Here is a 12,975-nt window from a genome sequence, read left to right as displayed (position 1 = left end):
AGGTGGATTCTTTACCGCTCAGGCACCTGGGAGGCCCAATTCTTCTGCCTTACTGTTCCAAAATAAAGGGGTGGACGCATTTTTTACTTCTCTCCGCATAAACTCAACTCTCTATCAAAAACCCCTTAATAAAGCACATTGCTGGACTTCCCTGGTGGCTCAGTGGTAAAGAATCCGCCTGTAATGCAGGAGACCCTGTTTTGATCCCTGGGTCGGAAAGATCCCCTAGAGAAGGGAATGGCAACCCACTCCAGTATTCTGGCCTAGAGAATTCCATGGGTAGAAGAGTCTGGCGGGTTATAGTCCATAGGGTCACAAGAGTCAGATATGACTGAGCAACCAACCCTTTCAAAGCACATCGTTACAGGCTGGAGCAGTGAGGCTCTAAGACCTTTGACCAAAGCAGGCACTTGACAGGTCCTGTGTACGGTGTGGTTTTCCCAGTTGTCTGGTGGACGAGGAATATGACGTTCTGTCGGTCACATGGCCACATGGTGTGGTGGTGCTGGGTGTCAGCCCGCCCAAGGGCGGCTTAGTGGCCCAAATGGCAGAGGACGGGGGCTGGGCTATGATCTTGACAGCCCCCACTGAGTATTTCTGCTCTGGGAGAGTTTAGCTGAGTTCAGAACTATAAAACAAGCTCTGACGACTGTAACCGAGGCTAACAGAGCTCTTAAACCACACCCAGGACCTAGCTGGCCCCGTTCCAAAGGTGGTCCCAGGAAAACCGGATTCTGTGTGCATCAGTGTCCCAGAAGGTTGGCCTCCCTTTCTGTCCAGACGCTCCTCGTCAGCTGCACAGATCTTCCTGTCAGAAGACCTGCATGCTTCTGTCCCTGGGGTCACGTGTGAAGTTTCTGTTTAGTCAGCGCCAGTATTTGTACAGCCCTGTTTCTCAGCATCAGCCGCACCTCAGTGGCGTTAAATACACTGACGTCAGTGTCCCACCCCTCAGATACCAAGATTTAATGGGTGGGAGCGTTTGGAGTTTTAAGAATGCCCCAGGTGTTTTCAATATGCAGCAGGCTTGGGCTCCAATGGCTTAAAGGCAGGGCTGCCGGCTGTAACCAGAAGAGGAAGCTACAGGCTGTGTGTGGCCAGTCTAGGGCGGGTCTGAACCAGGGTCAGTCTGAGTGGGTCAGAACCAGGACTGCAGACCTGGCTAGCTGATCTGCCACCCTCCCTCCCCGTCAAGCCCACGATCCCCCGGGTCCTGAAGAGAGTCACAAAAGAGTTCAAAACCGTCTGACCGACATTTTTCTACAGTGTTAGAGCTATTTTGAAAAGTCAAGTTAAAGACTTTGGAGAGTGCAGAAGTAAGGCTGATACGCAGGTTGCTGTCCAGTGGTGGTTTATTTAGAGACAAAGGTCTCTTTGGAAAGTCAGCTAATTCAAACGTGAATTTAGTCAATGTCAAAGTTTTGGTAAGGGCTAGCTGAGGACTAAATTGACAGAGTTCAAAAAGGAACTTAACAAATGTATGTTGAGAGTCCATTGGACTGCAAGATCAAATAAGTCAATCCTAAAGCAAATCAACCCTGAATATTCACTGGAAGGACTGATGCTGAAGCTGAAGCTTCAGTATTTTGGCCACCTGATGTGAGGAGCTGACTCACTGGAAAAGACTCTGATGCTGGGAAAGATTGAAGGCAGGAGGAGAAGGGGACGACAGAGGGTGAGATGGTTGGATGGTATCACCGACTTGATGGACATGAGTTTCGGCAAACTCCAGGAGATAGTGAAGGATAGGGAAGCCTGGCATGCTGCAGTCCATGGGTTCGCAGAGTCAGACATGACTTGGCAACTGAACAACAATTTCTTTGTTTAGGTAATACTCTAAGCATGTGATACAACATTCATAGGATCCTTAACGGTATATCACGAAAGGCAATCTTCCTGCCTTCCCTCTGGTACAGGCACTCACAGCCAGAATTTCCTTGTGAATCTTCCAGGTATACACACACCTGGGCATGGATGATGAGAACTTTTTGCTGAACAAGGGACACAGATTTTTACTGACCCATTAATTTTAAGAAGGAACCATAAGATGTTACAACCAGTTCAAAGGTGAATCCTTTGAATGACCTGGTGAAGAAGAGATAAACATATAAACATCAAGATTACTTCAAAGAATTGACAAATAGATGCAAAACTGGAGGTCCATACCCAGAGGGCAATAAGCAACTGCATTCCACAGGACACGGTTTAAGACTCTTGCGCATTACTATCAGTTTTCTATCATTTACAGGATTGTGAAACAGGTTGGAGTTCATGCAGCGATGAGATAACCTGCAAAGCTGAGTTGGAAAATGCACCCAGTAACCTTTTGGATCCATTTCAAAGTTTTCCCACAATTTTTATCCCATAACACAGAACTAAGTGCAACATGCGGCACCTCATCCGACCATCTAAGAGCATGCCTTTGTTCAGGTACATGTGGATAAGCCTTCTGCACCAGGCTTCTGACCACTGCCCACCTGAGTCAAGTAGCAGGCACTTGTTGTTTAGTCACTAAGTCAAATCCGATTCTTTGCGAGCCCATGGAATGTGGCCCATCAGGCTCTTCTGTCTATGGGGTTTCCCAGGTAAGAATACTGGAGTGGGTTGCCATGTCCTTCTCCAGGGGATCTTCCCTACCCAGGGATCAAACCCTCGTCTCTTATGTTTCCTGCACTGGCAGGCAGGTTCTTTACCCCTAGCTCCACCATGGGAAGCCCATGGGAAGTACTGCAATAAACAAATTAAAATAGAGAAGTCCTTATAAAACTCTAAGATACCAGACTCAAGTTGCTGGTGTTGAACCAAGAACCCCACAAAAAGGAGGAAGACTCAGTCTCTCCCTTCAACTTTTCACATCAAGGCTCCAGTGAACTAGTAACTGGAGAGGAAAAGAGTAAGGGGAGGGAAACAGGTTCAGAAAAGTAGACTGAACAGGTCATCAGCCGTCCTAGGACATCCTCTGTGGTGTCTGATATCCCACTGGAGGAAAGCTGCTTATGGGAAGAATGTGGAACATGACAATGAGTGAAATCTAGGTACCCAAAGCAGGAGACATCTGTTGTGGTTCGGTGGGCAGGTACTGATGTGAGACTCACGAATATAAACATTTCTCAGGCTCACCCACCTCAACAAGAGAATGTTTAATGGATTCAAACCTCATGCTCATCTTTCTTCAAAAGTTGTTTTGATCTTCCCTTTGTCTAACCTTTGACTTTTCTATTTTTTGGTCATGCCATGTGACTTGCGGATCTTCGTTCCCTGACTAGGGATCAAACCCGGACCCTTGGCAGTGAAAGCAGAGTCCTGACTGCTGGACTGCAGGGACGCCCCCAGCCTTTGACTCCTGGTATTGCATGTAGATCTTTTAGGAGCCTGCCTGTTCTCCTCCTCGTTCTAGCGTCTCTTCATCTCCCCAGCAAGGTGACCAGGTTCATTTGATCTTTCCTCCCTCTGTGTCCTCAGCCCACATCTTGCTTCTCATCTCTGGGTCCACAGTCAAAGGCTTCCTGAAAATTTCTACTGGGGTCACCCTGGCACGTAAACTTAAGATGCCCTGGAAGGAACTTGCTGTGATTCCACGGCACACACCTGCTTCATTCACTGTCTTCCCCACCTCAGGGCTGGGAACTCCCATCCACTCAACTGATCAAACTCAAGTCCTCCATTTCATCCCCAGCCTCCTGTTCTGACATCTGAACAATCACTGACTCCTGCCTGTCCCACTGCCCGTGTGGCTCAGGAATCTGGCCATTTTCTCCACACCCTTGCTGTAGTGAAATAAGATTCGTATTTTATAGCAGGACAAGAAAAATTTAAAGAACAACAAAAGCTCTTCTCTGCTTTTTGCCCCCTCCCTCCTCTCCACTATGCATGGCATATCTGCATTATGCATCAACCAGACCTCCCCCATCAACAGAAATACCTGCTTAGTCCCAAAGAGCAGCATTCTCCTAGCATCAACAAAACAGCTCCTTAAAGATAACATTCCTTCTTGAACGTATAAGGGTTCATGTGACCCATAACAATGATACTAAGATCTGGATTGCATAAACTGTCAGTAAGACCTCATTTGATGTCCAGCCCTCTGTCTAAAATACTCACATACCTGTGCCTTGACTTCTAACAGGTGGAACAGTTCTCAAATGCACTTTCTAGATTATTATCCTCAAATCTGGCTCCCATAAAGTCTCCCATATCTTTCTTAGATCAACTAACTTTTTGTGGACACTGCAAAGGCCTAGGACAGGCCACACTCCCCTCTGAACAGGATTACTAGAATAGGAAGAACAGTGATGACTGCAAACACTCTGTCCTTAAGTGCTTCACACATATTTATTATTGTTGCTGTTCAGCCACTCAGTCGTGTCCAACTCTTTGCGACCCCATGAACTGCAGCCTGCCAGAATTCCCTATCCTTCACTATCTCCCGGAGTTTGCACAAACTCATGTCCATTGAGATGGTGATGCCATCCAATCATCTCTTCCCTCGTGGCTCAGACGGTAAAGAATTTGCTTGCAATGCAGGAGACCCAGGTTTGATCCCTCGGTCTGGAAGATCCCCTGGAGAAGGGAATGGCAACCTACTCCAGTATTCTTGCCTGGAGAATTCCATGGACAGAAGAGCCTGGTGGGCAACAGTTCATGGGGTCACAAAGAGTTGGACACAACTAAGCACATGCACACACACTGTACAGACAAAACAGCCCACAGAGAAGTGACCTAATGTCAGGATCAGTACATGGCCAGGTGAAGCGTGCATCCAGGCAGAGCCATGCTCCTGATTCCTAGGTGTTAGCACCTCCCATTCCAATGCTGCACTCACTGTCCTTCATCATCGTTCTGCAGCCAAAGCAATGGTGGTGGTGGTGGTGGCTTAGCCCCTCAGTCGTGTTCGACTCCTTTGTGACCCCCTGGACTGTAGCGTTCCAGGCTTCTCTGTCCATGGGATTCTCCAGTCAAGAATACTGGAGTGGGTTGCCATTTCCTTCTCCGGGGGATCTTCCCAACCCAGGGATCGAACCAGCATCTCCTGCATATCCTGCATTGGCAGGCGGATTCTTTACCACTGAGCCACCAGGGAAACCCGTAGCCAAAGTGACTTCCCTGAAATTCAGGTATGAATAGGTCCCTTCTCCTGCTTGCAAGCTCCACGTTGGTCCTCTTCCCCAAGAGAGTGGATGCTCTTCTTGGGACATTTTCAGCTCCTGCCTGTACTCACCTCTTCACCTCACCCCCTGGAGCAGGAAGTACTCCAGCTCTTGGACCACAGGGTCACTACAAAGATGTCACTGTAGTGCCCAGAGCAGCCAGACAGGGTGGATGGGTAGGGCTGTGTCCCTACAAAACCTCATGTACAAAGACAGGCAAATGGGGATGGATCTGCCCCTCCCCCTCCAACTCTGCACTAGACTCTAAGTTCCATGAAAGGGGAGGGACCACATCCATGGGATGCGCCACTGCACCCCCAGTGCTTCTGCCATGCGATCCTCAGTAAGCATTTACAAACAGATGCCTGGATCCCACCATTTCTGCCTGGTTTATGGAAGGGAGCCTGAGATGGAAAGGATGAGAATGGGGCACACGGACTGGGAAAGAGGGGCTCTTTCAGAGAGAACCTTCCTGGCAATGCTCGAGGAATTCCGCAAGAGAAGAACTTGATGTCCCCTGCACAGTGCTGTGCCCTTAGTAACGCTATATAATAGTCACTGGAAAAAAACTGGATTTGCTCACGTCTCAAATCCGAAAGCAAAACCAAAATGAGAACTATCTGCCTGACTTCAAGTCAGTTAAGAAAAATCATGTCAAATCCCCATGTTCTATGATTCAAAGGATGTAGTGAGACAGTGTAATAGTAGTAAGCTCCCTGGAGAGAGGATACGTGCTCCTCCTCCTGGATGCTGAATGAGACCTGAGTTGGCTTTGTGACTCGCTGGTGTTCACACACCTTCAGAAGCACCAGCTGATTCCTTCTACAGTCGAAATCAACAGGTCACTGTGGACCAGAAATGGACAATGCAATCGGTGGGTCATCTTCTAAGATCATTATGTCCTTAAAGGTGGAAATGTACTGAAAAGCAGAATCACTTATTCCCAGAAGGAAACAGGGGACTGTCAGGAATCAGGTCAGACTGCTCACTTTACGTCTCACAATTTACAAAGTTCCCCATCACCCCCAAATCACCCTTATGGTATCTTCCCGAGACAGTCATGCCCTGGTAGAAACGATACGAACACAAAGGAATTTAGAGCCAGTGAAAGTAATGCAGGCATGGCTCGAAAGCTAAGTTGGTAATGAAGAGCTCCTGCACACACCAGAGGTCCTGAGAAGGCAGGTCTGCTCTGCGACACGGCCACCGCTGATGGCCGCTTGCAATTCGGCTGTCTTTCTGCCTGAGCCAAAGAGCTTAGGACTTAACAAGTCAAACTAAATTCTATAGTTTAAAAGCCCTCTTGATAAAAAAAAAAACACCTTTAATTAGAAAAATCACATCAGCATCCCTTCTCTAGCTGCACTTGATCATGCACCAAGAAGCCCAAGAAGTGGAAAAGATCAGGAGGTGGGGGGCGGGGTGGGCATAGTCAAGGAGTTCAGAAGACACAGGGTGTGCCCATGGGTTGGGCATCCCCAGCCTGCCTGCGGCAGGATGTGGGTGGGGGTGCGGTCTCTCTCTGGTACCTAGAGCTAGATTCTGAGCTGGCCCTTCCCCAGCTGACATCCTGTGCTGATAAAGACCACCACTCTGGCTCCTTCCAGAGAGCTGAGAGCTGACTGCACTGCACTGGGGATCAGTGGTCCATCTGGGTGTGGGAGGTGGGGGGTTGCTGTCAAGTAATTTGCTCAATCAGGGTTTAAAATGGATACACTCAAGATTAAACAGAGACCTTGAAAAGTGAAAAAGTCAAAGGGTTAGTCAGGTCCGATAGCCCTCCAGGCTCCTCTGTTCATGGGATTGCCCAGGCAAGAATACTGGAGTGGGTTGCCATTTCCTCCTCCAGGGGATCTTCCCGACCCAAGGATTGAACTGGGGTCTCCTGCATTACAGGCAGACTCTTTCCCGTCTGAGCCACTGGGAAAACCCAAATAGAGACTTTACCAGTCCCTGAATATGTAGGATGCATTTTCTTATGGAAAAGGACCCTATTCAAATACATTTTAAGACCAATGGCAATGCCTCCATTGGCAATAAAGGCAGAACTGGAAATGGAGGAGGGTGTGGCTCATCAGTGAGAAAAAGGATTACCTTCTGATAAAAATAACAAATAAATTAAAAGTGGTTGGCAGTAATATTAGTAAGTCTGGGTAATAAAATCCATCATGTTTCCTCAGAAGCACATGGTACAATTTTAAACAAAATGTAGTTGAACCAAATTAATTGATCAAAATGGTTAATATTGTGATAAAATTTACTTTGTAAAAACCATGTCGATAAGGAAGGTAAACTGCAAATTCCTTAGTAATATAAACTTTCCATTTTCAACATAGAAATTAAAGTTACAACTGGAAAAGGGGGAGATTTATATTCCTTAGTAATATAAACTTTCCATTTTCAACATAGAAATTAAAGTTACAACTGGAAAAGGGGGAGATTACAAGATCCTTCTCTGTATTAACACTATCACCTCTAATGTTCTATTCTCCAAGTATGAAATAAGTTCAAGCCTGCAGTTTTTTGAACTCCACCCGTCCTCTCAGGTCCCAGAATATTTCTAACACTGCCCTTCTCAAGTTGCCTTAGGATCTGTTCACAGGTTTCTCCCCAGACAAAGGTTCTCAGGGTCGTTATCTGTGTGTACACAGTAGGTACTCTGTGCATTTCTTCATGGACTCAACAAATGGGGAATGTCTTGTTCTAGGTTGTGTCACCTATTTATATGCTGGAATATAAACTGGCTTTGCATCCACTGGCTATGTCACTGCTGGATTTGGTTTAAGGTAGTAGCATTTCTGAGTCAAACCAGTCCATCCTAAAGGAAATCAACCCTGTATATACATTAGAAGGACTGATGCTGAAGCTGAAGCTCCAAAAATACTTTGGCCACCTGATGAGAAGAACTGACTCACTGGAAAAGACCCTGATGCTGGGAAAGACTGAGGGCAAGAGGAGAAGGGGTGTGACAGAGGATGAGATGGATGGATGGCATCACTGACTCAATGGACAGGCATTTGAGCAAGCTCCAGAAAATAGTGAAGGACTGGGAAGCCTGGCGTGCTGCCGTCCATGGGGTTGCACAGAATCAGGCGTGACTGAGCAACCAAACAAAAACAACAACAAAGTATTTTGAGAATTTGAGTGAGATAACTGAAAACATTACTTTCCCTATGAATCTAAGTCTTAAATAATCCTTTTTTAGTTTTTCTTCTTCATATTTGAATAAATCATGCCTGCAAGTGCAGTTTGTTATTTCGTGGAAAATGAGTACTTTATTTAAACACGAGAAAGTAAATCTGCTGGTGTTAGTCTGAGCCTGTAGGCCAATTTACCTCACCAATGGTCTCTTGTTAAATTTGGTCCTTGTTTTAAAACAGAAATAAACTAGAGATTCTAAATCATGTCAGAAAACTACCAGACAGTACTCAAGAAGGAATAAATGAAAAGAAGAAATGGAAATAAAGGACCAGAATATAGGTTAATGTCTACAAATAAAAGGATAATACATTGGTTATTCTTTTACAGAAAATTTTTATTTGTGAGACTGTTTAATGGCCTAGATCAAAGTTAATTACCATACACCACTAACCAAGAGGTCTATGAAACATGCAATTTAAACACTTTTATGAAATCCAAATAACTATTTTTCATGCCTTAGCTCATTAACTGAGTTACATACATATGTTGTAGATTTAAAACAATATTTCTTGTTGTGAATATTTAGTATTACGTTTTTAGCTGACGAGAACTGAATTTTAAGAATCAACTATAAGTACTAAACAACTGATCAATAAATCATTTTGTAGTACATTTCAAAAGATGATGAAGCTATATTTGTCAAAGTTTATGCCACGATTTCAGTGGCCAGAGTACAGACCTTAAGACAGGACTGTAAAAACAAGTCACACCAACGTCATTTAAAAGCCCCATCTCCCACAAGTAATAAAAGGCAGATTATAACACCTCTCAGAAATCATGAAAGGATACAGTTGGGCAGATTTTAACTCTCTGTGTTTGGGAGATGAGCAATTACTGAATTTTAAAAAGAAAGCTCCTAAGTGATATTTTCATCCTAAAAACAGCATATAATAAGTGTTACACAAAATATTTTAATAAAAGTGTCAACATTTCACACTACAGATCCCACCACATTATTCCCACAAAATGACCTATCTAAAAATAAGGTAAGGATTGGGGGAAGAGTGAGGAGAGAAAGACAAAGGCAAAGCAAGGGGAGAAAATGGTAAATTAAAATCTGTGAAGATTTTTAAACACATGAATAATGTATGTATGCATATATATTATGTATGCAGTGGAGAGTGGGAATATACATTTAAAAGCCAAATAGCCTAGTAGGATGAGAAGCAAGAAATTAACCCTGCTGAACAAACCCTTCAAAGGAACAGCTACAGCATTTTGTCAGGTGGAGACAGAGGACCCCCTGAGCTGAACCAGCAGAAAAACGAGCCCCGCACGTCTGCTCCTCCTCTGCCCACCCACTCTAGAACCTTCTCTCAGCTGTGCCGTCAGCTCCGCTTTCTTACCTAGAAGCGCCGAGATTCTCCACTCTTCTTTCTAGATCATCTTTATTTATTTTTTTGGATGTGGACCATTTTTAAAGTCTTTTATTGAATTTGTTACAAGGCACGTGGATCTTAGCTCCCTGACCAGGGATCAAACCTGCACCCCCATGCATCAGAAGTACAGAATCTTAACCACTGGATGGCCAAGGAAGTCCCAAAATTATTTTTAATATATTTTAAAAGAGCAAGTCCTTCATCAGTCCCTGGGGACCACACTGTTATGACTTTTTCTTTTTTTAATGCAGGGACGTGCTTATTTAATCCTATCCTTTGGTTTTTGTCACTAATATAACAAAGAATTGATGCTTTTGAACAGTGGTGCTGGACAAGACTCTTGAGAGTCCTTTGGACAGCAAGGAGATCAAACCAGTCGATCCTAAAGAAAATCAACCCTGGATATTTATTGGAAGGACTGATTCGGAAGCTCCAATACTTTGGTCACCTGATGCAAAAAGCTGACTCACTGGAGAAGACCCTGATGCTGGGAAAGACTGAAGGCAGGAGGAGAAGATGGCATCACTGACTCAATGGACATGAGTCTGAGCAAAGTCCAGGCGACAGTGAAGTACAGGGAAGCCTGGTGTGCTGCAGACCATGGGGCTGCAAACAGCTGGACAGAAGTGACAGACTGAACAACGACAAAAACATAACAATGAACCTCATAATGTGACACCAGTCAAACCAAACAGACAGTTTCATTCTTCATTCTCCTTCACATCTGGCGATCCCAGTGAAGACACCTAATGATTTCCAAATCTTCCTGAAAACCTTCTTGAAAAGTATGTCGCCACCAGGATCATCAGTAATGCTTAGGATGTGAAGGAAAGCATTTTACTGAGGGAGAGCAGAAAGAAGTCAGACATAGCCTTTGTGTCCAAAGAGACCGTTGGGAATACCCTTTAGAAAGCTGAGCAAGCGGTGCTCTTTCATCCTTGCAGGGAAGAGCTCAGGAATGAACGGAGCGCCCTTAAGGCGGGTGCTACTGCTGTGCATTCTGAGATGCGTGGAGAGCGTCCTCACTCTGCCCTGGAGTCTGCCTCCATCACAGCTCAGCAGACAGCGCTCAGCAGACAGCACTGCCGTGTGGGGCTTCAAAGCACAGATGCTGTGATTGGGATAAGATAATCTTCTCTTGCAAATCTGAAAAAAGTAATATCACCTCAAGGAAGAAAACACCTCAACGTTCCCAGGGCAGATACCCCATTTTAAAGTATGGGACATTTACTACTGTGTCGTGACAAGAAATTCATTTTAGGAGGTGGTGACAAGGAAACCTATGTACGTGAGAAAGAAAAATACAGAGCAGATCGGGGTTATTCACTAACAAATGTTCTGACATTTTATTTTTGAATGGCAGCAGGCCTGCTCTCAAGAGGGCGTGCTTCTCCAGGGATCCGGCAGCTCTATCATGAGTGTTATTTGACATTCAGGTCAGTATTTATATGTATCATTAAAAGGTGAAAGAACTGTCCTTCTGGTTATCTAAATACTTGTTATAGGTCTGCTTCCTGCTAGACACTCTCCAAGGTATTAGCAGGTGACCCAGGCTTCTTCGCAGAGGAAGGGAGGCTGGGAGAAGCTGGATCTGTGTTTGCAGACACTGAGGCACAGGGATGGGGGGATGGTTGGGGGATAAGAAGCGGGGGTGAGAGGTGGGGCTTGGCAGCATTCTAGACTAAGACAAAGGCACAAAAGCATTAAAAAGAACAGGGAATATTCAGGGAACTAGAGATGGTTCAGTGTGACGAGTGCAGGGGACACATGGGGAGGAGGCAGGAGATGTGATGCCAGTGTGTGTGCATGCTCAGTTGTGTCTGACTCTTCGCGACCCCAGGGACTGTAGCCCACTGGGATCCTCCACCCATGGGATTCTCCACGCAAGAATACTGGAGCGGGTTGCCATTCCCTTCTCCAGGGGATCTTCTCGACCCAGAGATCGAACCCAGGTCTCCTGTGCTGCAGGCAGTTTCCCGCATTGCAGGTCGACTCTTTACCAACTGAGCCAGCACTCAACAAGGCTAAAAACTAGGTGTGTTATTAAATGAACGAGAACCCTGAGGCCCGAGAGGCGGCTTAGCTCTGTGGCAGGACTCACTCACGGTTCCGAGACACATGAGGACACCAGCTGGGGCCAGAAGCCTGGGTCCGGGGGTGTCGGGACTCCTCGGGTTTATCTTCTCCCCAACCACAAATGGCAAGAGCCCACTGTTTTATCACCCGGTGCTAGAGGTGTCCCGTGGGCCTCGTGTTCTGAAACGTCTGACTGACGGATTTTTGAGCCCCCGCTCTGTGGCTGCAGGGACACAGTGGTGCATACGCACCCCTGCTCCAAGGGAGCCCTCCATCAAAGTGGGAGACATGCAATCAAGTCATCACACAAACGGGGTGCCCTGGGAGGTCTGGTCTGGCCTGGGAAGTTAGGGAAGGCTACGAGAAGGAAGGGTTATGCAGGACAAGGTCAAGAGAGGAGGGAGAGCGTTCCAGGTCAGGATTGAGTACTGCAAAGTCCCCCAGAGGCTCCCTGTGGTGTCAGCGCAAAGAGGGGGCGGGGAGGATGGTTGTCTGTGTGTAGACAGTAGGTACTCAGTGCATCTTTCTAGAATACCTCATAAATGACTGGAGCGATCATTCCATTTCACGAAACGTCCTGGCTCTGTGGGAAGCAGAACCACAGCTGCTGAAGAGAAATGGGAAGCACCTCTCCACGAGCAGAGGGAAGGCAGTCCATCAGAGATGTTAAATGTCGCTGCTCTGATACATCCCAACCAACCTCGGCCGGTCAAACATGACTGCAACCAGATCTGTAGCCCCTCACGACCAGTGGTAAAATTCTGATACATAATAAGCATGGCACTCGGGACAGTCAAGACTCACTAAATGCTTTGGTTTTATTTTGCCATTAATCATTCAGGTTGTTTTTTTTTTTCTTATTAAAAACATTCCCAAGGACTTCCCTGTTGAGTTGGTGGTAAAGAAATCACCTGCCAATGGCTGATTCATGTCAATGTATGACAAAACCCACTGCAATGTTGTGAAGTAATTAGCCTCCAACTAATAAAAATAAATGAAAAAAAAAAAAAAGAAATCACTTGCCCATAGAGGAGATGCCACCTGCTGCAGGGAGACTGAGTCCGTGCAGCACAGCTGCTGAGCCTGCGCTCTAGAGCCCGGGAAGGGCAACTACTAAAGCGCCCTGCACCCTCGGGCCCTGATTCCACAAAGAGAGGAGCCGCCTCAATGAG

General features: G+C 46.0%; 1 protein-coding gene across 2 annotated transcripts in view; it reads right to left on the bottom strand.

Annotated features, from left to right (window-relative positions):
• GALNT7 (polypeptide N-acetylgalactosaminyltransferase 7) overlaps nucleotides 1-12,975 on the bottom strand; it is a 132,925-nt gene that overhangs the window by 65,618 nt on the left and 54,332 nt on the right. The window lies entirely within an intron of this gene.

The sequence above is a fragment of the Muntiacus reevesi genome, chromosome 17 (genome assembly GCF_963930625.1).
Source record: "Muntiacus reevesi chromosome 17, mMunRee1.1, whole genome shotgun sequence".
Lineage (NCBI taxonomy): Eukaryota > Metazoa > Chordata > Mammalia > Artiodactyla > Cervidae > Muntiacus > Muntiacus reevesi.
Note: the sequence above shows the minus strand (reverse complement) of the source record. Positions and strands in the feature narration are given on the sequence as shown.